The 22,806-nt window shown below is 39.7% G+C and overlaps 1 protein-coding gene and 1 pseudogene across 2 annotated transcripts in view; one reads left to right on the top strand and one right to left on the bottom strand.

Moving 5' to 3' along the window:
- Positions 1-22,806, top strand: part of ZMYM4 (zinc finger, MYM-type 4) — a 203,172-nt gene that overhangs the window by 9,201 nt on the left and 171,165 nt on the right. The window lies entirely within an intron of this gene.
- Positions 16,781-17,451, bottom strand: LOC102815858 (annotated as a pseudogene).

Below are 22,806 nucleotides of genomic sequence, written 5' to 3' on the forward strand. Positions count from 1 at the left end.
CCCACTTGGAAACTTGTAAGCCATTAACTTTGTGCCTTTATAGTTCCTCACCCCCTCGCCCCATTTTAGGTAGCCAATGTCTATAAGTTGCCTGTCCCTATCAACCCCGTGTAGAGAAGGGGATAGGTTTGATCCTTGATGTGAAGACTCCTTCCCTCTTGGTTGGAATTTTGAGTTACTATATCCATAAAAATTACATTATTTTCTAATTCCATTTTTCTTTGAACTTTTTAAAGCCCCTACATATTTGACCACTTGATAAAAAAAGCATTTTCTTAGGATTCGTTCTAATAGAACACGAATTTTTTGAAGTGAGTTATTAGGAACAATCTTTGATATTTGGCAATATTAAGTTGGTAAGAATTTTACCTTACTCATCTACTCTTCCCCCTTATCCCAAATACTTTGTGATACTTGTTAAATACCATCAGGTAGGTTCCGATGCAAGTGACCTAGTAGAGGGTTTCAAAGACTAAATCTTTGCAGGAGCAGAAAGCCTTGTCTTTCACCCTTTGTTACACTTGTTAAGTGCCTTGAGTTGGTTCTGACTCATAGTGACCATGTACAGGGTTTGTGAGGGTAATACTTAAATATGGTTATTTTAATTTTATTGTTAACACTGTTTATGGATTCTTGGGTTCTTGCCTTCCTGCCTTTAACTAAAGAGTGTACCTGAGAAACCTGTTTTTCTTTATCATAAACAATAGCATCAACTATGGTAAATAAACTCTGTGAAATCAAGGATCATATTCCTTACATCTCCCAAACGTGTCTTACTATATATATATATATATATATATATGTTGTTAAGTGCTTTCAAATCAGCCCAGACTTATAACAACCCTGTATAGTTTCTGAGGAGTGTCTGATGGGTTTGAACCACCAACCTTGTGGTTGGCAGTCCAGTGCTTATCCTGCAGCTCCACAAGAGGCCTCAAGTATATGCTATACATTTAACAGGTGAAATGAAAAAAACTTTCATTGTATTTTAAAATTTTATATAAAACACAAATACAGTGAAACCTATGAGAGCCAGAGCTTGACAAGATGGTCTTTGTTTTTTCTGGTTCGTGGAAGTTTTCTGCCTTTGATAGCTACAGTTTTATCACTCTTCTATTGCAATTATTAGAACATATTTGTGTTTTCCTTCTTTGGTGTGTGCTTTATACAGGTTCTGCCTTTTGTAGGTTTTATTGTATAGAATAATGCAATGAATACACTAGGGAGCTTCATAAAGTTTGTGGAAAATGGCATGAAAAGGAAATGGAAAGTAGGGGGAAAGCAGCAAGAAAATATGGATTGAATCTGACCACGTTCAGTAGTCCTGTAGAACTGGAGACGAGAGAGAAGAGGAAGGGCTGGTTGGTTCGAAGTGTGGTGAGACCTGGGGACTCCTGAGCCAATGGACAAGGACCTAGCCATGGAGGGCTAGAGCTGTCAGTGAAGTGTCCAGCTGACATAAAGTGATGAGAGACGCACAAGAATGCCCAAACTTGCACTTAGTACCCATTTGACCTAACTTCAGTGGCTTGATGATCAGAACCCAACTGGTGGTGGTTATGTACCATGGAGTCAGCTCCGACTCATAGCGACCCTATATAGGGTTTTCAAGGCTGTAAATCTTTTTGGGAGCAGAAAGCCTTATCTTTCTCCCGCAAAACCACTGGTAGTTTCGAACTGCTGACCTTGAGGTTAGCAGGAGCTCTGGTAGCATAGTGGTTACTAATCAGGCTGCAAACCGCAAGGTCAGCAGTTTGAAACTACCAGCTGTTCTGTCGGAGAAAGATGAGGCTTTCTGCTCCCGTAAAGATTTACAGCCTCAGAAACCCTGTACAGGGTCTCTATGAGTCGAAACTGACTCCACGGCACATCACCACCACTACCAATCATATTACCAGTTATCATAGCTCCTTAGAACTCAACTAGAGAAAGATAGAGAAATTTGATAAAGGAAACAAGGGTAAATTGCTACAATTTGATGAACTTGACCTATACTTATGGAGGTTGTTGTTGTTGAGTGCCATCGAGTCGTTTCTGACCCATAGCGACCCTGTACAGGGTTTCCGAGGCTGTAAATCTTTACGGGAGCAGAATAGCTTAAAATACCAACTGAGAGGGAAGTAGTCTTCACATCAAAGATCAAACCTGTCCCCTCTGTACACAGGGTTTATAGGGACGGGCAACTTTAACATTTGGGGGAGGCCTATAAAGGCACAAAGTGACTGGCTTAGCCGTTTTCAAGTGTGAGTTTAGTTTCAGAGTGTGCTGGGGAAGGTAGAATCCCCACTGAATAGTTTTCATCTTGTCTAGACAGGTCTGGTGAGAGGAGATCGGGATAACTACCATGAGTCAATTATCTTATGATTCAATAGTGAGTAGTTGGTATCATGACCGATTGATTGTTAAACTGTAAAGGTAGAAGTTTTGTAGCATAAAGTGGGGAGTAGTTAATCTTACATTCCAGGAACAGAGGACCCCAGGACCATCAAGGGAGAAGAGCATGAGTGGAATGTGGGATCCTATCCAGAGAAGCAGTGACATCAGAGATGGAGGCAGAAATGATGACATCGAGAGATAAGAGCAGTTGAGGAACCTGTGTGCTGTCGGCCAGTAGGCAAGCTTGCAGAATGTGCCCTTGGATTTTTAAAATTATTAAATATTCCTGAGTGTTTTTGTGTACCCGCCCCCCCAAAAACAACCACCACAAACAAAAACAGGGAATGGAGGCAAATATTGATGGATGATGCATGGAGGGGATTGTAATCACTGCAATGAAATGAAACATGATAGGATGAGTGCAAAATTGATGTTCTCCCATGTACACTATCACTCAATTCACAATAAAAGTTAAAAAAAAATTTTTTTCCCCATGAACTGTTTGAAGCCATCTTGTTCTTTCTCAGGTTTAATAATTAAACAAGTGTCAACATTTTGCCATTCCTGTCTCATCCAATTTTTTCTGTTTTTCCTTTTGTTGATACATTGTCAAGCAAATGTCAGTTTTCATATCATTGAATCTATAAATATTTCTGTATATATTTCTAACGTAACTTAAAATACAATACTATTGTTGTTAAGAACCATCCAGTCAACTCTGACTCATGGCAACCCTGTTTAGGGTTTCCGAGGAACAGCTGGTGGTTTTGAACTGCTTACCTTGTGGTTTGAAGTCCTGTGCTTGTCTTAAAGTGCCACACCAGGAATCTATAATACTATTATGCCTAGCAAAATTATTATTGTTAGTTACCGTTGAGTTGGTTCCAGTTCTTAGTGACCATGTGCAAAACAGAATGAAACACTGCATAGTCCTGCGACATTCTCATAATTGTTATGTTTGAGCCTATTGCTGCCACCACCGTGTATGTCTTATCTCATTGGGGGTTTTCCTGTTTTCTGGCAACCCTCCACTTTACCTTCTCCAGAGACTGGTCCAATCCTGATAACATGTCCAAAGTATGAGATAAGATAAAATCTAGCCATATTGGCATCTAAGGGGCATTCTAGTTATATTTCTTCTAGTACAGATTTGTTTATTCTTATGACAGTCCATGGTACTTTTAATACTCTTTTCCAACACTGTAACATAAATGTATCAATTATTCTGTCGTCTTTCTTATTCATTGTTCAACTTACATGCATATGAGGCTATTGAAAATAATGCATGGTTTGGGTAAAGCACACTTTAGGCCTCAAACTGCTATCTTGTACAGCAAATTGGTTGAATGCAATATGTTGCTTGATTTTTTTAAACTGCTGCTTCCATGAGTGTTGATTGTAAATCCAAGCAATATAAAGTTTTTGACAACTACAGTCTTTTTTCCATTTATCATGGTGTTATTTATTGGTTCAGTTGTGAAGATTTTTGTTTTCATGACACTGAGGAGCAGTCCATACTAACGGGTGTAGATTATGATTTTCTTCAGTATTTCAAGCCCTCTTCACTTCCAGGAAGCAACATGTGCACATTGAAAGATGTTAATGAGTTTTCTTCCAATTCTGATGCCATGTACCACATTCTTAGTCATATAATCCAGATTCTCAGATTATTTGCTCAGTTTATTTATTTATTTTAGAAGGACCAACATAATCTTGAACAAATACCAAACAAAAACATTATAAAAACAAAACCACAACCCATTTGACCTAGCCTTGATGGTTTGATAGTCAGAACTCGACTAGAAGAAGATAAAAAAACAATTTTTTTATGAAGGAAACGTGTAAATTGCTACAATTTGATGAACTTGACCTGTGCTTAGGGATGTAGTAGCTCAAAGTACCAACTGAGAGGGAAGGAGTCTTCACATCAAGTGTCAGTCCTATCCCCTCTGTAGATAGGGACAGGCAACCTAGACATTGGCTGCTTAAAATGAGGGGGCAATAGAGGCATGAAGTGACTGGCTTACAAGTTTTCCAGAGGGAGTTTAGTTTCACGGTGTGCGGGGGAAGGTCGAGTCCCCACTGAATAGTTTTCATCTTGTCTAGATGGGTCTGGTGAAAGGAGATGGGGATAGGATTCTTGTGTTTCAGTAGTGAGTAATTGTTATAATGACTAACTGTGACTGTCACAACTGTAAAGGTAGAGGTTTTATAACAGAAATGGGGGAATAAATCTTACATTTCAGAAGCAGAGGACCCTAGGACTATTAAGGGAGAAGATCACAGGCTGAATGCAGGACCCTATCCAGAGAAGCAGTGACACCAGAGATGGAGGTAGAGATGAGGACATGGAGAGAGGGAGTAGCTGAGGACTGTGGACTCATAGAAAGAGAGGGACTGGGTGCTGACTGCTAGGAGGCAGGCTTTCAGAATGTGCCCTTTGGTTGTTTAAATCATTTATTCCTGAGTGTTTTGTGTATACCCCCCCTTCCTCCCCCCAAATCAGAAGGAATGGAAGGAAATACTGTTGAATGATGATGCACGGAGGAGATTGTAATCATTGCAAAGAAACAATGAGTGTAAAACTGATGTTTTCCCATGAAAACTATTACTCAGTTCACAATAAAAACTTTAAAATAAAACCACAGATCAGTATTCCTCATGAACATTAAGCACAACTATTTTGTGATTGAAATCAAGTAATATATAAAAGAATATGTTAAAGTAAATAACAAGTACACAAATTATGCTGCTAGATAAGTATGCCGGCCCTTTCTTCACACCTCATACACAGAATAGGAATTAATCCCAGCTCTAAATATAAAAAGATGAACAAGTCCATTTTTTAAGTGGCAAACAACTTCAAACCATCTTTCTCTTTCACATTCATTTGTGGGGTAAAAGATGTATATGTGTGTGTATGTTTATATATATAACAAAATGTATATGTGAGTATGTATATATATAATGTGTATATATGTATATAAAAATCTGATATTTTTTTTATACAAAGAAAAAATCAGATCAGTATTCCACATGAACATTAAAACAAAACTGTTTTCTTTGTAATTTAAATCAACTATTATATAGAATAATGACAATACATAATAATATTATGTTAAGGCAATTAAGTGGGACACAAATTATGCTAGAACAACTAGATATGTATATGGACCCTTACATCACATCTCATATACAAAATAGGAATTTATCATAACTCAAAATATAAAATTAAAAGACAGTTCTATTTTGAAAAATGGCAAATGACTTCAAATGTATCTCTTGGTGTGGCTGTGGCATAGTGTGCTGGACTGCAAGGTCTGTTTGAACTGCAAGGTTGGCAGTTCAAATTCACCAGCCGCTCCTTGGAAACCCTATACAGGTTACCTGTGAGTTGGAATCAACTTGACGACACTTAGAGTGTGAGTTAATTATATGAGAGAGAGAGAGCGCTTGAGCCCTGGCCTAGTAGAGTTCAGCATAAAGGTTGAATGAATGTGGTAAAAGAATAAAACCCTTGTGCATACCGTTCTTGATTTTAAACCATTCAGTAGCCTCTTATTCTGTTCAAATGATTGATTATTGATCTGTATACAGGTTCCTCAACACAATTAAGTGTTCTGGAATATTCATGTTATCATTAGCTTGTCATGATCCACACATGAACTGTTGACCTTGTACCTAGTAGTCTAGTATTGCTTAGTGTCTGTTTGGGCAGATTCTGCCTGCAGACATGCCCATGGTTCTGTAAAGGATTAAAAAAAATTGTGTCCTGGTGTGGCACTGAAGGATAATCACTGCACATCAAGGTCAGCGGTTCAAACTCGCACTTCTCAGAAACCCTACACAAGGTCCCTATGAGTCGGAACCGATTCAATGGCACTTAACAAGGGTTTTTAAGTAGCTGTTATGGTATGCAGTGGGTTAAGTGTTGAACTGCTAATATCAAGGTTGGTGGTTGAAACCTACTAGCCACTGAGAGTGTGAAAGATGAGACTGTGTGTTCTGGTAAAGACTTAAAAGTCTCAAACTCATTAGTTCTGCTCCAGTCTGTGGGGTTATTCTGAGTCAGTATTGATGTGATGGTAGTAGGGTTTGGAATGGGTGTTTTAAAGACCCCACACCCAGATTCTTGAATTAGTGGGCTACAAGTGGGATATAGGTAGGTGAGGTAGAGAACATGGCTGTGGGTATAGCCTCTCAGGCTTTGACTGGTGGGCAGGTAGCAGGGTCTGGGCTGCTCCTGTTGCTTTGCAGGCGGAGCAAGGTGCGGGTCTGGGTACTTTTCATTCCCACCCCACTTGTTTCCTCTTGCTCTATTCCTGCTGTAGCCACTCAGCTACTGCTGCTGCTGTGGTGGCCCATTCTCCGCACTATGCCAATAGCTTTAGCAGCAGTAGCAGCTGTAGTGAGGATGAAAAAGCAAGCTCCTAAAGTTTTAATATGATTTTTGCAGAATGTCAAAATTACATAATGCTGTATTTAATAGAATATCGTGGAAATTAGGGCTTACGAATCGGGCTTCTAACCTCAAGGTCAGCAGTTCGAAACTACCAGCCATTCCATGGGAGAAAGATGAGTCTTTCTGCTCCTATAAAGATTTTTGGCTTCGGAAACCGTATTGCAGGGTTGTTATGAGTTGAAACTGACTCCTCAATACATCAAGGCCACTACTATTGTGGAAGTTAAGGTGTGCGTATTTGTAGTTCTTTTTCTTTTCTTTCTTATTGTGGCAAAATATGCAAGGGTTTTTGCAAAGATAATGGAAAAGTGAAATTAAAAGATAATAGAATATTTCCATAGTTTTTTGATGTTTTCAAGATGTATTGATAATTATTGGTGAAGGTTAGAAACGAAGGATCCGCTGGAAAATATGGTCTTAGTGATAGAAATTATGCTGGAGACTGCATGACAGAATTTTGTATGACCAACAACTATTAATTGCAAATACTCTTTTTAAACAGTATAAAATACATATGGATGGAGGCCTGGTGTGCTGCTGCAGGATAATTGCACTGGACCATAAGGTTAGTTTGAACCACAGGGTCACTATGAGTTGTAATTGACTGGACGGTACTTAACACATGGATGGACCTCAACAGATGGACTACATAGGAGTCAAAATGACTGTGTCTGTGGGAGGAAATGGTTTAAAAGCTCAATTATCATCAGTCAAAACATGGCCACGGGCAGACTGGAACAGACCATCTATTGTTCATATGAACATTTAGGCTTAAAACTGAAAGAAAATGTAAACAAGTTCACAAGAGCCAAAATATGACCTTGAATGTATCCCACCTGAATTTTTATACCATTCAAAAACAGACTTGATGTACTACACACTGATGACCAAGTACCAGGAAAGCTGTGGGATGAAGTCAAGAACATTATGCAGAAAGAAAACAAAACAGCATTAAAAAGACATTTTGATCTTCTCTTTCTTTCCTATCAGAAGAGACTGAAATTTGCTCTTTAGCAGAGAGATGGAAGAAAAGAGGAATTCAAAGAGTTGAACTGAAAATTTCAAAGGGCAGCTCGGGAAGACAAAGTGAAGTATTACGATGAAGTGTGCAAGAACCTGGATTTAGAAAACCAAAAGCCAAGAATGTGCTCAGTAGAAAGCTGAAAGAACTGAAGAAAAAATTCACATCTTGGGTTGCAATATTGAATGATGCATAAAGCATCCAAAGAAGATGAAAGGAATACATAGAATCACTGTACCAAAAAGAGATGGTTGATGTTTAACCATATCAAGAGGTAGTATATGATCAAAAACCAATGGTACTGAAGGAAGAAGTCTAAACTGTCCTGAAGGCATTGGTGAAAAAACAAGGCTCCAGGAATGGATGGAATACAAATTGAAATGTTTCAACAAAGTGATGAAGCATTGAAGGTGCTCACTAAAGAAATTTATAAGAGAGCTATTTAGCCAGCCAGTTGGAAGAGATTCATGTTTGTGCCCATTCCAAAGAGAGGTTACCCAACAGAATGAAGAAATCATTGAACAATATCATTAAAATTACATGTAAGAAAAATTTTGCAGAAGATAGTTAAAACATCACCCCAACAGTGTATTGACAATAAATAGCCAGAAGTTCAAGTTGGATTCACAAGGGGATGTGGAATTAGGGCTATCATTGCTGATATCAGATGGAGCTTGACTGAAGTAGAGAATACCAGAAAGAGGTTTACTTGTGCTTTATTGACTAAAATGGCTTTTCTTTTTTTTTTTTAAGTAAGAAAAAAAATCTTATTTTATTTCCCCGTTAACACCAAGCCATATTATTCAAAATGTTTTTCAAAATACTAAGCTAGATCACCAATTGTAGTCACTGCCTTATTTCAAATCTTCAAGAAAATATTTACCATCCCATTGATTTATTGTTGTCAGGTGCCATCAAGTCGGAACCGACTTATAGCGACCCCACGCACAGCAGAACGAAACATTCCATCTTCATTTCAACATAAGTCTTTAAATGAAAAAGTTGCCCATGTTTGCTAATTCTCAAGTGATGGATTTCACTATTCACTGCATGTACAATTTTTTTGACCCTCAGTATCTGATTACAATCAATTTTGCAATAAGACCTCAGTGTTTCCTTAAAAATTACATTTAATATTTAGATGGTTACTGAATCCCTGTTGAACTAATACAAAAAAGTCCAAAGCGCATGTGACCATTGACACCCTTGTTGTTGTTGTTAGGTGCCATCGAGTCGGTACCAACCCATAGTGACCTTATGCACAGTAGAGTGAAACACTGCCTGATGTTGGGCCAACCTCACTACTTTTGCCATGCTTGAGTCCATCGATGGCCAATCCATCTCATTGGGGGTCTTCCTCTTTTTCTCTGACCCTCCATCTTACCAAACACGATATCCTTCTCCAGGGACTGGTCCCTCCTGACAACATGTTCGACGTATGAGAGACAAAGTTTGGCCATCTTGGCCTTCAAGGAGCACTCAGCTGCACTTCTTCCAAAACGGATCTATTGGTTCTTTTAGCAGGCCATGGCACTTTCAATATTCTCCTTTAACACCATAACTCAAATGCATGAATTCTTCCATGGTTTTCCTATTCACTGTCCAGCTTTTGCATGTATATGAGGTTATTGAAAATACTGTGACTTGGGTGAGGTGCCCCTTAGTCCTCAAGCTGATATCTTTGCTCTTCAACACTTTAAAAAAGGTCTTGTGCAGCACATTTACCTAATGCAATACATCATTTGATTTCTTGACTGCTTCTCCCATGAGTGTTGATAGTTGATCCAAGAAGAATGAAGTCCTTGACAACTTCAGTCTTTTCTCCGTTGATAAGAATGTTGTTCTTATTGGTCCATTGGTAAGGATTTTTGTTTTCTTTACATTGAGATGTAATCCATACCAAAGGCTATGGTCTTTGACCTTCATCAGTAAATGTGTTAAGTCCTCTTGACTTTCAGCAAGCAAAGTTGTATCATCTGTATATCGCAGGTTGTTAATGAGTCTTCCTCCAATCGTGATGTCACGTTTTTCTTCATAGAACCCAGCTTCTTGGGTTATTTGCTCAGCATACAGGTTGAATAAGTGTGTTGAAAAAATACAACCTTGTCGCACACCTTTTTAAATTTTAAACTATTCAGTGTTCCCATGTTCTGTTCGAACAACTGCTTCTTGGACCAGGTACAGATTTCCTCATGAGCACAATTAAGAGTTCCAGAATACTCATACTTCGCAGTTTTGTCCCATAGCTTGTCATGATCCATACAATTGAAAGCCTTTGCATAGCCAATAAAGCACAGGCAAACATCTTTCTGATATTCTCTGCTTTCAGCCAAGATCCACTGGACATCAGCAATGATATCCCTCCTCGTTCCACGGACTGTTCTGAATCTGGCTTGAACCTCTGGAAGTTCTCTGTCAATGTGTGCTTGCAGCCGTTTCTGTATTACCTTTAGCAAAACTTTACTCAAATGGGATATCAAAGAGATTGTCTGATGATTTCCGCATTCCATTGGGTCACCTCTCTTTGAATGGGCACAAAAATGGATCTCTTCCAGTCAGTCGACCAGATAGTTGTCTTCCAAATTTCTTGGCAGAGATGTGTGAGTGCCTCCTGTGCTGCCTCACTTTCATGAAAGATTTCAGTTTTTATTGCATCAATTCTTGGTGCCTTGTTCTTTGCCAATTCCTTCAGTGCACCTTGGACTGCCTCCTTCAGTATCATTGGCTCTTGATCATATGCTACCTGTTGAAACTATTGAGCAATAACTATTTCCTCTTGGTACAGTGACTCTGTGTATTCCTTCCATCTTCTCCTGATGCATTCTGCATCATTCAATAATTTGCCCAGAAAATCTTTCAGTAACAGGCTGGAATTTTTTCTTCAGTTCCCCCAGCTTGAGAAATGCTGAGTGTGTTCTTCCTTTTTGGTTTTGTGATTTCAGATCTTTGCACACTTTTTTGTAATATTTGTCTTTATCTTCTCCAGCTAACCTTTGAAATTTTCTATTCAGCTCTTGGGCCTCCTCATTTCTTCCATTTGCTTTAGCATATCTACGGTGGAGAGCAAGTTTCAGTGTCTCTTCTGACATCCATTTTGACTTCTTTCTTGTCTTTTCAATGACTTAAAAAAAAATGTTTTATTATGAATTATGTAATAATTTACATGGGAGAACATTAGTTTTACATTCATCCCATCATATATTGTTTCATTGCCATGGTTGCAGTCCCCTCCATGCATCATCAACCAACCAACCAAAGGGTATACCTTGCAAGCCTCACCTAACCCCGCCCTCCCCCTCCATGGGCGTTAGCACACAGCTCCTCTCTCTCTCTGGTCTAAAGTCCCTAGCCGCTTCATCTCTAGCATCACTGTTTCTCTGGGTAGGGTCCTGCTCTCTACTCTTCTTCCTTGATGGTCCCAGGGACCTCCGCTCCTTGACTGCAAAGTTAATCACTTCCCTCCTTGCTACAAAACATCTACCTTTACATTTCCAATCCTCACAATCAGTCCTGATGACAATTATTCACTATTGTATCACAGAGACCTATCTGCATCTCCTTTCATCAGCTCCGCCTAGACAGATTGGATACTACTCAGTAGAAATTCTATCTTCCTCACCCTCTCTGGATCTAGAGTCCTTCTTTTTTAGATTCCCTCTTGAAAGCTTGTAAAACAGTCACTTCTTGTCTTTGAAGCTAAAGCCCACCCATTTTGGTTAGTCAATGTCCAAGTTGCCCATCCCTGTCTACTCTGTATGGAGGGGGTGGGAATGATCCTTGTTAAAAAGATTTGTTCCCTCTTTTGAGCTACTGCATCCATAGGTGTAGGTCAGGTTCATCAAATTGTATCAGATTACTCTTTGTTTTCATCTTCTTTCTTCTTCTAGTTGACCTCTGATCATCCAGTCATTGAAGCAGGTCAAGTGGGTATTATCTGCAAGTGTGGGTGTTCTTGTGTATGCCCTTTCTTCTTATCTGCTGGACGCTTCACTCTCCACTCTAGTCCTCTGTGGCTATGTCACTGACTTGGGCCCAAGAGTCCCCAGGTCTTGCCACATTGCTGGCCAGTCAGGTCTCCATGCGGGTTCACAGGAGTCTATTGAACGTTGTAGGGCTTAGCTCGCAGCTTCATTGCTGTTTTTACTTCCCCTTATCGGTGACGAATGTGGTCACTAATCAGAGCATGCATTCCCATTGATTTTTAGTCTTGGAAGGGGGTTTGCTCTGAGGGGACCCTACCACTTGTTTTCTTGTCTTCTGGGTGAGCATCTTGCTTGTTCTTGCAGTAATCAATCAGTGTGCCTATATTGTTTTTTATTTTTCCTGTTGGTCTTTCTTTCAAGAAGTATCTTCTATTCTTCTAGCCACTCCAGGCTGGTCTACTTGTCCTTTCAAGTGGAAATTTTCCTCCTCTGAGATTCTGGATGCTGTTCAGGATTCCACCTATGGTCTTATGTAATGCAGAGTCCTTCACTGGGCAGGTTGTAGCCCCATTTTAGGTATTCTAATCAGTTATAGGCAGAAGACAGACTTACAAGCTTTCTATGGCGATATTACTAGCTATTCCTTTCTGTCCCCCTCAAGTGTCTATTTTATAATGGTAGGCAAGGGAAACCAAGATTCAAAAGACAGCCAAGCATCTTAACATTATTTCCCCACTTTTACCCATTCACACTATGTCTCAATACTTGTATCCCAGAGCCCCATTGTTCCAAGATTGTGCATACATCATTATTTACCTCTGTCCCATTTAGCCCATGCAAACCTGCCTAATTGTTCTCCCATTGGCTCTGTACTTCGATTCCCCTCCTTAAAACCCAAAGTATCCTGTGTCTATTCCCTACACTTTGCTCCACCTTCCCCTCCCTCCCCTCACCCCACCCCCAAATCCCAGTAGCCAGCAAATAATCCCCCCCTTCTTTAGTATGGGTTCCTTTTCTTAGTCTTTTACAGTAGTGGTCCTATGCAGTATTTCTCCTTTTGTGACTGGCGAATTTAACTAAACATAATGTCCTCAAGATTCATCCATGTTATGCGGTGACTTGCAGCCTCCTTGTTTTTCTTTAAGTTAGTATAATAATATTCCATTGTATGCATGTACCACAGTTTGTTTATTCATTCTTCAATTGATGGGCACTTTGGCTGTCTCCATATTTTTGCTATTGTGAACATTTTGCTGCTGTGAACATTGGTGTGCGTAAATCTACTCATGTTATGGCTCGTATTTCTTGTGGGTAAAAATCAAGTAGAGCAATTGCTGGATCATAAGTTATTTCTATTTCCAACATCTGCTTTCCAGAGACTTTGGACCATTTTGCCGTCCCACCAGCAATGCAGGAGTGTGTCCCAGTCTCTCCACATCCCCACCAGCATTTATTGTCCTCTACTTTTTTGATCTTTGCAGCTGTGCTGGTGTGAGATTATATCTCATTGTTGTTTTGATGCAAAAGCTGGACAATGAATAAGGAAGATCGTAGAAGAATTGATGCCTTTGAGTTGTGGTGTTGGAGGATAATACTGAAAGTGCCATGGACTGCCAAAAGAACCAATAGATCTGTTTTGGAAGAAGTGCAACCAGCGTGCTCCTTAGAGGCCAAGATGGCTAGGCTTCGTCTCTCATACTTTGGACACATTGTCCGGAGAGAATAGTCACTGGAGAAGGATGTCATGCTGGGTAAGGTGGAGGGTCAGAGAAAAAGAGGAAGACCCCTAATGAGATGGATCAGCCAGGTGACATCATTGATGGTGTCAAGTGTGGCGGCGGTAGTGAGGTTGGCCCAGGATCGGACATTGTTTCGTTCTGCTGTGCATGGGGTCGCTATGAGTCGCTTCTGACTCGATGGCACCTGACGACAATAACAACAATGGCTAGTGATTATGAACATAAATCTTCATCATATGTGTTTGGCTGCCTGGATCTCCTCTTTGGTGAAGTGTCTGTTTGTGTACTGTGCCCATTTTATAATTGGGTTATTTGTCTTTTTCTTGTAGAGGTGTTGTCGTTTCCTATATATTTTAGAAGTAAGTCCCTTGTCTGATATGTAATTGCAAACGATTTTTTTCCCATTCTGTGGGTTCCCTTTTTACTCTTCTGGAGAAGTCATTTGATGCACATAAGTTTTTAAGTTTTACTGTGTGTCACTCATCTATTTTGTCTGCTTTTGTTTGTGTAGTTTTCAAAATGTTTGGTAGTCTGTGTATTCCCTGTATTAGTGCCCTCACTGTATTTGTCCGTATTTTCCATTGATGGCCTTCATAATCCTGAGATTTATATTTAGGTCTTTAATCCATGTTCAGTTGGTTTTGGTATAAGGCGTGAGTTGAAGGTTTTGTTTCAGTCTTTTGCATATCGCTTTCCAGTTCTGCCAGTACCATCTGTTGAAGAGACTATCACCTCCCCATGTGATATATTTAGGTATTTTGTCAAAAATCAGTTGGCTGTATGTAGATGGGTTAATTTCTGGATTCTCAATTCTATTCCATTGATATGTGTATCTTTCACTGTACCAGTACCAACGTGTTTTGACCGTTGTACTCAATGAGTCTTTGCTTTCTTCATGTATGATGTTCTTGATGTCATCCCACAACTCTTCTGGTCTTCGGTCTTTAGCGTTTAATGTATCAAATCTGTTCTTCAGATGATCTCTAAAGTCAGATGGGATTTATTCAAGGTCATATTTTGGCTCTCGTGGACTTGTTTTCATTTTCTTCATTTTCAGTTTCAATTTGCATATGAGTAATTGATGGTCTGTTCAACAGTCTGCCCCTGGCCTTGTTTTCACTGATGATATGGATCTTTTCCATCATCTCTTTCTGCAGATGTAGTTAGTTTTATTTCTATGTATACCATCTGGTGAGGTCCATGTGTATAGTCATCTCTTATGCTGTCTAAAGACGGTATTTGAAATGAACAAATCATTGATTTTGCAGAATTCTATCATGCATTCTCCAGCATCATTTCTATCACCAACGTTATATTTTCCAACTACTGATCCTTCCTCTTTGCTCCCAACCTTTTCATTCCAATCACAGGTAATGATCAGTACATCTTGATTGCATGTTTGATCGATTTCAGATTGAAGAAGTTGTTCGAATTCTTCTATTTCATCCTCACTGGCTTTAGTGGATGGTGCGTAAATTTGAGTAATAGTGATGTTTGTTAACTGGGCTACCTTGTAGGCGCATGGATATTATCCTATCAGACAGCATTGTACCTCATAACTGATCTGGATATGTTCTTTTTGACAGTGAATGCAACACCATTCCTCTTCAATTTGTCATTCCTGGCATAGTAAACCATGTGGTTGTCAGATTCAAAATGGCTAATACCAGTCCATTTCAGCTCACTAATGCCTAAGATATCGACGTTTATGCATTCCCTTTTTGACAACTTCCAATTTTCCCAGATTCATACTTCGCACATTCCATGTTCCAATTTTCAGTGGATGTTTACAGCTGTTTCTCTTCATGTTGAGTTGTGCCCCATCAGCAAATGAAAGTCCCACGGTCTTTACTCCATTCGTGTCATCATGGTCAGCTCTACTTTGAAGAGGCAGCTCTTCCCCAGTCGCATTTTGAGTGCCTTCCAACCTGAGGGTCTCATTTTCCAGCACTGTATTTGACAGTGTTTCTTTGCTCTTCATAAGATTTTCGGTGGATAAATGTTGGGAAGTAATTTGTCAATCCTTCTTCCTCTTCTGTCTTTGTCTGGAAGCTCATCTGAAACCTATCCACCATTGGTGACCCTGCTGGTATTTAAAATACCGGTGGCATAGCTTTCAGAATCACAGCAGCTCACTAGCCACCACAGTACTACAAATACCACCACCTTGGAACCTGTAAATTATTGCAAATTTCTAATTAGACAGAAATGTGCATAGAATTCAAACACAAACTCTGTGAGGAAGAGGGTGCAAAATAAATACAATATTTTTCATCTCGATCTTGACACTGCCCAAATGGTTAGATGAAAAGATTGATACTAGTAACAGGAAGAGTTGAACTATTTTAAAGATATTTTCCCAAGTAGTTAGAACAATTTTACAAGAGAAAGGTAATAGCCTAATGCCAATACATATTTCCTGTAGTGTAAATGCTAATATGAGGTATGATATGTAAGCAGTTAATCCAAATAAAAATAGGGATAAGTCACTACTAAAGAGTTTGGTAAAAAGCTTCTAAGCTAATGCAGTTCAGAAAAGGGGTTAAGGAAACTGAGTAGAAGGCGTAGGTCAGGTGGGTTTCTAGAAGTAACATCATTTATATCCCTTATCATCATCATTGTCTTGTATGTCCATCACTAAAGAAAGGTAAATCCTTTCCAATTATGCTGGCCAAGAATATGCTTTACTCAGTATAGGAAGATTGTTTAACTAGCATTTCATTTGCATTTTATGTTTAGATATACATATAATCATATGTGCATATAAAAATATAAATAAAATTAAAATATATCATTTCTGTAAAATTAACATTAAAATCAAACTATGCACGCACTGCAGAATTTTCTGTAATATCTAAACTCAGGGGTAAAACCAAATGAAAATTTGCAATTTCTTTAGTAAATTAAATGGCTTTTATAAAACTTCAAGCCCACTCATCTTTTTATAGATGGGTTTATTTGATGATCGTTTTGATCCAGTGATTATTTAGCAGCAATTTTACCAAACTGTAAATTCTTTTATTAACAGGCATTATAAACATGTAACACTAATTTTACTTAAAAACCAGGAGAGTCACACTGGTGAATATACAGCTCATGAATAACTTAAAAAGCATTTCTCATTTTGGAAGGTAACACAGCATATAAAAAGCTATGCTAAACCAAGAAGTTATTATATGGGTACATGATTGATGTGTCTAAAATGAGATATATAGTACATAATTAATGCTAATTATGTGTCTAGTACTTATTTCTGATTTCATGCTTCACTTTCCCCAGAAACTGAATTCTGTACTTCTAAAATTGGTACAATCATGTTATCCTTGGATATCAAATTACATTTCATCACAAATTTAGTACACTTGTAACACAAATGTTACATTTTCATAATAATCAAATATCTGCTGGTGATGAAAATAAGCATGAGAAAATACTCGATAAATCCTTGCTACAGACGATTCCTTTATGCTAACCCTGCTGGGAAAATATTTGCTATTCAGAAGGTAGGCAGCACCATCAAGTGCATGCCTAGTGTAGTTTATAGCAGGACACTCTTGAAGTTTTATGAGCTGCACAAAGAAAAATCCATTGTTCAGTTGCTGTCATCTGAGTCCATGTATCTGGATGGCACTCACTCTGAAGTTTGACAACAATTCTGTTTAGGTCAAGACAGGACTGCCTTAAATGTTCATACTTCATACACTTTTATCTTAGCCTTCAGGTAGTTAAAAGAATTTTGTCAATACTGGAGCAGTATGCCCTTATGTTTTGTTGAATATACTGCTGAACAGCCAGTGAACTGTGTACTTCTTCAAAGGATTCATCAGGCCAGTTATAGAAATCCTGAGCCTTGGTACCCAGTCTGTTCTGCCTCAGCCATCTCCTCCTCCATGACCATAGTGCCCGCAATGGCTTTTGACTCTGGATCATGACAAGTTATTGATAACATGCTTATGAGGAACTTGTATATAGAACAAGAGGCAGTTAAACAGAACAAGAAGATATATTTTAAAATCGGGAAAGGTGAGCACCAGGGTTGTATTCTTTCACCATACTTTTTCAGTCTGTATGCTAAGGAAATAATCTAAGAAGCTGGATTATATATAGAAGAACGTGATATGCATATGGCACATCATTGCTTGCTGGAAGTGAAGAGGACTTGAAATACTTATGAAAATGAAAGACCACAGCTTTCAAGACCAAGCCTATGGATTGTACTTAATGTAAAGAAAACAAAAGTCAGCAAATAGACCAATACATAACATAGTAAATAAAAAGACTAAAGTTGTCAAAAACTTCATTTTGCTTGGATCCCACAATCACTCTATAGAAGCAGCATCAAATCAAATGAAGTATTGCCTTAGGCAAATCTGCGTAAGACCTCTTTAAAAGTATTCAAGAGTACTAAGGTGCCCCTTACCTAAAGCCATTATATTTTCAGTAGTCTCATGTTGGTAATGGTGGTGTGCCATGGAGTTGGTTTTGACTCTTAGTGACCCTGCATAGGGGTTTCTGAGGCTGTAAATCTTTACGAGAGCAGAAAGCCTCATCTTTCTTCTGTGGAACAGCTGGTAGTATCGAACTACTGACTTGGAGGTTAGCAGCTTGACTTGTAACCACCACACTACCAGAACTCCATAGATGTAAAAGTTCAACAGTGAATAAAAAGACTGCAGAAGAATTTAAGCATTGGGGTTATGGTGTTAGAGAAGAATATTGGAAAGTACCATGGAGCCACCAGAATAAACAAATCTGTGTTAGAAGAACAGCCAGAATGCTCATTAAAAGCTAGGCTATTAAGACTCTGGCTGTTGGATTTGAACCAATAACCTTGCAGTTAGTAGTCCAGTGCTAATCCTATAGAACCATACTGGGACTTCAAGCAGTCTTCTTTCTGCCCTAGCAGCAAAACTTTTTTTTTTTTTTTTTTAAAGCTTCTATTGTGAATTGAGTGACAGTTTACTTCGGAGAACAGTTTGCATGGGAGAACATTGGTTTTGCACTCAACTTATCATATTTCATTTCATTGAAATGATTACAATCCCCTCCATGCATCGTCATTCAACATTATTTACTTCTATCCCCTCTTTTTTGTTTGATGTACACACAAAAAAGCAAAGCTCTTTTAAGGCTGCTGCTAATTCCCACAGGACACCTCATTACTCCTCAAGCCTCAACATGATGACTATTCAGTTTTAAGCTCTGTGGGTCAGCAATACTGGGTCAGCAAACCTAGGTCCTTGAGTTAGTGCCTGGAGGCACCCTACTCTGCAAGCAAGCCTCCTGGCCAAAGAGCCAGTCAGCTATACTAGCTCCATGGGCTGGGAATCCCACTGCTCTGTTTCTTGCTCTGGTTCTTGGCTCTATTGCTGCTACCTCTGTGTCACTATTATGGGTTGTGGTTTTCTGTTCCAGGGTTGAGGAGGCTCAGTGTTCCGGGATCTTTGGGTCCAAAGTAGTACTCTACTCTTGACTCTTAGTTGGTAGTGAGATCCCCCAATTCCTGCTTCTGAGGTGGCCCATTTTTTACATGTTCAAGTTCCAGGTGTTTACTATCACAGTTAACCCTTTTAGCTTTCACAACTGAATCTTACAGTGCTGTTAGCATCTTCTTCCACCTTTAGGGAACAGTTTTTATTTGCTGGGAATTTACAAAGAATATGGCAGAAAAGACTATTAAACAATTCACAGCACCACAGAGCACCCCATGATTCTTCTAGCCATTGGTCCATTCAAGAATTAACTTTTCTCCTTAATGATCATCTTAATTGGTTGTAACCCATTAAAGTTTGTAAGCCAGCCGCTTTAGCCTTTATCTCTTTCCATTTTATATATCTGATTTCTAAAATATATATAACCAAGTACTCTGAGGAGGCAAACATGTTTCTTGATGTGAAGAATCTTCTTTTCCTGTTGGAACTTTGGAATCTGCATTCATAATAAACGTCCAGTACAGAGCAAGGCATAAAGTGCAGGAGTTTTCATCAGCTCACTGTATCAAACATCTGTTCATTAGTTCAGTTTCTGGTCATTTCTGTCTTACTAGATCAAATGGGTACCACCTTCAGTTGCAGGAGTCGACACATACTCCCCCCTGGCATGTCAGACTTCTTCTACTTTCAGCCTTAGCCCCTCTTGGGCTAGGTTGGTACCTGTAGACTCAGGAGTTCACACAGCTCTCTAAACTTAAGACCAGCCAGGCCTTCCTCTTTTCTCTTTCAAATTGTTTTTTCATTGCTGTATTCTTTTCCTCTTTCACGCATTAAATGGACTCCAGGGAAGATACTGGGCTGTTTGCTGGCTCCCTTTAACTTTTACTCCTAGAATGTTGTTTTCTCTGATGGCCACAAAATTTCCTACCTTGATGCATCAAAAAACAGACTGCATGCTCAGAATTCAAAATGCCATTCATTTTTCTTCGTATAGATCTTTCCTTTAAACATTAATCTGTAGTTCTCACAGTAGTTCTGGGTGGGCTTATGTTTCTATTAAAGTCACTTAATCTATACACAGGCCACTGGCTTAAAATAAAACTTGTCCCTTCTGGGCAATTCATAATATCCCTTTTAGCATATTCATCAAATATAGGGTTGTTGTTGCTGTTAAGTGCCGTCAAGTCGAATCCGACCCATAGTGATGCTGTATAGGATTTCCAAGGAGCAGCTGGTGAGCTTGAACCACCGACCTTGCAGTTCAAACAGGCTTTGCAGTCTGGCACATTAACCCACAGCGCCACACCAGGAGCGCTGGTAGCGTAGTGGTTACCAAATCGGGCTACGAGCCTCAAGGCCAGCAGTTCGAAAGTACCAGCTGTTCTGCCAGGAGAAGGATGAGGCTTTCTGCTCTGGTAAAGATTTATAGCCTCGGAAACCCTGTGCAGGGAGGGCCTCTATGAGTTGGAACTCATAGAAACTATTCCTAATGATACTGTAAAGGCGGGTTTATAAGCTCCCTGTAACCAGGGTACCCAGTAAACCATTTCCATTACACATCTACATATGGCTTTAAGCCTCTGGCTTCCAGGATGGATCAAGTAGGCCCTGGCCCACTTAACTATTTGAAATCTTTAATCAACCACGCTTTTGCCCCAGGTGACTCCAATTGAGCCTTATAGATCCTTTATAATTTCTTTTGAAGGACAAAGATGTCAGCTTAAGGACTAAGGTGCAGCTGACCCAAGCCATGGTATTTTCAGTAGCTTCATATGCCTGTGAAAGCTGGACAGTGAATAAGGAAGAACATAGAAGAATTGATGCTTTTGAGTTATGGTGTTGGAGGAGAATATTGAAAGTGCCATGGGCTGCCAAAAAACTAGTAGATCTGTTTTGGAAGAAGTGCAGCCAGAGTGCTCCTTGGAGGCCTAGATGGCCAAACTTCGTGTCTCATACTTCGGACATACTGTCAGGAGGGACCAGTCACTGGAGAAGGATATCATGATTGTTAAGGTAGAGGGTCAGAGAAAAAGAGGAAGACCCCCAACAAGATGGATTGGACAAGTGGCAGCATCGATGGACTGAAGCGTGGCAACAGTAGTGAGGTTGGCCCAGAATTGGGCAGTGTTTTGTTCTGCTGTGCATAAGGTCGCTATGAGTTGGTACGGACTCCATGGCACCTAACAACAACATATTTCTTTTAACCACTGCAGTCCGATCATGTAGTGGTCACAAGTTGGTTGTTAATGTCAAGGTCAGCAGTTCAAAACTACCAGCTGTTCTGCAGGTGAAAGTTAAAACTTTCTGCTCCCGTAAAGATTTACAGCCAGGGAAACCCTATACAGGGCCACTATGAGTCTGTGCCAACTCCACGGCACAGCAGTACCTAAGTAACCTTTTAAGAATTAAAAGTTTCACTTTCCATGCCTCTTCCTTGTTTTTACAAAACCCCATGCTTTCTGAGTATGAAGCCATTGCATTGAACTCTGCTTCTTACACTAAACTAAAAAATAATGGCAATAAACCATCCCTAAGGAGCTCTGGCTCTGTGGGAGAAAGATTTACAGCCTCGGAAACCCTGTTCAGGGTCGCTATGGGTCGGAACCGACTCGACGGCACTTAACAACAAGGAGCTCTGGTAGCATTGTGGTTACGAGTCGGGCTGCCAACTGCAGGTCAGCAGTTCGAAACTACCAGCAGTTCCACGGGAGAAAGGTGAGGCGTTCTGTTCCAGTAAAGATTTACAGCCTCAAACCCTGTGCAGGGTCATGATGAGTCAGAACCCACTCCATGGTACTTAACAACAATATATTGGTCATACAGAATTCAGATACCATACTCACATATTATTCAGCTCATTTAGGGCTGCCCATAAATGTCCACAGGACACACCGCTCCACCTCAGCCTGAAGGTACTCGGCTCTAACTCTGGGTGTGCAGTTAAAAAATTGTTATATTTCAGTGCCTGTGGGCATCCTACTTTGCAAACAAACTTCCTTCTTAAAGTCACTCTGCTTTATTTTCTCTATGCGTTGGGAAGGCCACCACTCTTGTCTTATGCTTTGGTTCTTGATTTTGCTGTTGCTGCTCCTCTGCTACATCTCCAGTGTCACAGTTTTCTGTCTTTGGGTTGATTAGGTTCAATGTGCATTTATCTCAGGACCCAAAGGATGTACTACAGACCCAGCTCTCCCCCTTCTGTTGCAAAAGGACTCATTTTATACCCAGCAGGATGGTAAAATTGACCAATCACAATTAGCCATGGTAACAGTACTCACAACTGAATTGTATAATCCATCAGCATCTTCCCTCACACTGTCTTATAGACCATACAGGAAAAAGTCATTTGGTGAGAGTTGACGAAGACTATGGCTAAAAGAAGAAGCCCTGGTAGCGTAGTGGGTTACGAACTGGGCTGCTAACTGTAAGGTCAATAGTTCACATCTACCAGGTGCTTTGCAGGAGGGAGATGAGACTTTCTACTTCCACAAAAATTTATAGCCTCGGAAACCTCATACAGGATTGCTATGAGTTGGAACTGACTCCACAGCACACAGCCACCATCACCACATGGCTAGTAAAGGCATTAAATAATTTGCAGCACCAAGTGTCCCATAATTTCCTTAGGTTCGCTTCACTTTTCTTTGTTCTTTTTATATGTGTGCTCCTCAGACTCATTACTTTTTATTCTAGTTCATGCAGATTTTCTATTTGGGAGGCTTAAACCTGCTGTTGAGCCTCTCCAGTGATACTTTCATTTTAAATCTCTTAATTTTCAACTTTATAGTTCTTGTTTTCTCTTTTATGGTGTCTCATCATTGATAATTTTTTTTTTTATTTGTTGCTTTTCTGA

This window comes from Chrysochloris asiatica, unplaced genomic scaffold (assembly GCF_000296735.1).
Source record: "Chrysochloris asiatica unplaced genomic scaffold, ChrAsi1.0 scaffold00106, whole genome shotgun sequence".
Taxonomy (NCBI): Eukaryota; Metazoa; Chordata; class Mammalia; order Afrosoricida; family Chrysochloridae; genus Chrysochloris; species Chrysochloris asiatica.